Below are 2,779 nucleotides of genomic sequence, written 5' to 3'. Positions count from 1 at the left end.
TTTGGGTGGGGTGTAGTGTTAGAGTTAGGGTTAGGGTGAGGCTGAGGGTGAGGGTTAGGGTTAGGATTAATGTTAGGGTTAGGCTTAAGTTGAGGGTTAGGTTGAGGGTGAGGGTTAGGATCAGGTTTAGGAGTAGGATTAGTGTTAGTGTTAGGGTGAGTGTGAGGGTTAGGGTTAGGTTTAGGGATAGGCTTAGGGTTAGGCTGAGTTTGAGGGTGAGTGTTAGGATTAGGGTGAGGGTTAGTGTTAGTGTGAGGTTAGTGTTAGCGTTAGGGTTAGTGTTATGGTGAGGGTAAATCTTAGGGTGAGGTTTTGGGTCAGGGTGACGGTTATGGTGCGGGTGAGGTTGAAGGTTAGGGTTAGTGTTAGGGTGAGGTTTAGAGTGAGGGTGAGGTTTAGGATTACAGTTAGGGTTAGGGTGAGTGTGAGGGTTAGGGTTAGGGATAGGCTTAGGATTAGGCTGAGGGTGAGGGTGTGGGTTAGGGTTAGGATTAGTGTTAGGGTGAGGTTTAGGGTTTGGGTTAAGGTTAGAGTTAGAGTTAGGGTGAGATTGAGCTTTAGGGTTAAAGTTAGGGTTAGGGTGAGGTTTAGGTTGAGGGTTAGGATAAGGGTTATATTTAGGTTTAGGGTTACAGTTAGAGTTAGGGGGAGGGTTAGGGTTAGGGTTAGTGTTAGGGATAGGATTTGGGTTAGAGTGAGGGTGAGTGTGTGTGTTAGGTTTAGGTATAGGATTAGGCTTACAGTTAGGCTGAGGGTGAGGTTGAGGGTGAGGGTTAGGGTTAGGGGGAGGTTTAGGTTGAGGGTTAGTGTTAGGATTAGGGTTAGGGTAAGGGATAGGGTTAGTGTGAGGGTGAGGTTTAAGTTTAGGGTTAGGGTTAGGGTGAGGTTTGTGTTGGGGTTAGGGTTAGAGTTAGGGTTAGGGTGAGGGTGAGGTTTACGGGTACAGTTAGGGTTAGGGTGCGGGTTAGCTTGGGGGTGACGGTAAGGGTAAAGTTGAGGGTTAGGCTGAGGGTGAGGGTTATGGTAAGGGTTAGGTTTAGGTTTAGGGTGAGGGTTAGTGTTCGCTTTAGGGTGAAGGTGAGGATTAGATTGAGGATTAGTGTTAGGGTTAGTGTGAGGTTTAGGGTGAGGATGAAGGTTAGGATTAGGGTGCTGGCTAGGAAGAGGGTGAGGTTCAGGGTTAGTGTTAGGGTGAAGTTTAGGGTTAGTGTGATGGTTAGGTTTAGTGTGAGGGTTAGTGTTAGGGTTAGAGTTAGTTTTAGGGTGAAGGTAAGTGTTAGGTTGAGGGTTAGGTTTAAGGTGAGAGTTATGGTTAGGGTGAGGGTTAGGGTTAGGGTGAGGGTTATGGTTAGGGTGAGGGTTAGTGTTTAGGTTAGGATTATAGTAAGCATTAGGGTTATCATTAAGGTTATGGTGAGGGTGAGGGTGAGCCTTAGGTTTAGGGCTAGGATGAGGTGTAGTTATAGGGTTAGGGTTAGGATAAGTGTCTGGGTGAGGTTTAGTGTTAGATTTAGGGTTAGGATGAGGCTGAGGGTGAGAATTAGGTTTAGGATTAATGTTAGGGTTAGGCTGAGGTTTAGGGTTTGGGTGATGTTTAGGGTGAGTGTGAGGGTTATGGTTAGGTTGAGGTTTAGGGTGAGGGTTAGAGTTAGGGTTAGGATTAGGATTAGGTTTAGGGTTAGGGTGAGTTTGAGGGTTAGTGTTAGGGTTAGGGATAGGCTTAGGGTTAGACTGAGGTTGAGGGTGAGTGTTAGGGTTAGGGTGAGGGTTAGGGTTAGGGTTAGGATTAGGAATAGGTTTAGAGTTAGGGTGAGTGTGAGGGTTAGGGTTAGGTTTAGGGTTGGGCTTAGGGTTAGGCTCAGGATGAGGGTGAGGGTGAGGGTTATGGTTAGGGTGAGGGTTAGGGTTAGGGTTATGGGGAGGGTTAGGATGAGGGTTAGGGTTAGGATTAGGGTTAGAGTGAGGGCTAGGAAGAGGTTGAGGTTTATGGTTAGGGTTAGGGTGAGGGTTAGTGTGAGTGTTAGTTATAGGGTTAGTATTAGGGTTAAGCTGAGGATGAGGGTGATGCTTAGGGTTCTGGTTAGGGTTAGGATTAGGGTAAGGGTTAGAGTGAGTGTGATGGTTAAGGTTCTGGTTAGGGTTAGGCTTTGGATTACACTGAGGGTGAGGTTGAGGGATAGGATTAGGCTTAGGGTTAAGGTGAGGGTGAGTGAGTGTGTTAGGTTAGGTTTAGGTTTAGGTTAAGGGTTAGGCTAAGGGTGAGGTTGAAGGTGAGGGTTAGGGTTAGGGTGAGGTTTAGGGTTAGGGTTAGGGTTAAGTTGAGAGTAAGGGTGAGGGTTAGGGTTAGTGTTAGGGTGAGGGTTAGGATGAAGTTTAGAATTAGGGTTAGGGTGAAGGCTAGGCTGAGGGTGAGGTTTAGGGTTAGGGTTAGGTTTAGGGTTAGGGTTAGGGTTAGGGTGAGGGTGAGGTTTATGGTAAGAGTTAGTGTAAGGGTGAGGCTGAGGTTGAGGTTTAGGTTTAGGGTTAGTTTTCGAGATAGGGTTAGGATAACGGTTAGGGTGATGGTGAGGATTAGGGTTAGAGTTAGGATTAGGATTAGAGTAATGGTTAGGGTGAGTTTGAGGGTTAGGTTTAGGGTTAGGTTTAGGCTTAGGGTTAGGCTGAGGCTGAGGATAAGGGTGAGGGTTAGGGTTAGGGTTAGGGTGGGGTTTAGGGATAGGGTTAGTGTTAGGTTAGGGATTAGTGTGAGGGTTAGGGTTAGGGTGAGAGTTAGGGTTCG

This window comes from Dipodomys merriami, unplaced genomic scaffold (genome assembly GCF_024711535.1).
Source record: "Dipodomys merriami isolate MVZ:Mamm:240054 unplaced genomic scaffold, mDipMer1.0.p SCAF_228, whole genome shotgun sequence".
Classification (NCBI taxonomy): Eukaryota; Metazoa; Chordata; class Mammalia; order Rodentia; family Heteromyidae; genus Dipodomys; species Dipodomys merriami.
The sequence above is the reverse complement of the archived record's forward strand: the minus strand, read 5'-3'. Positions refer to the sequence as shown.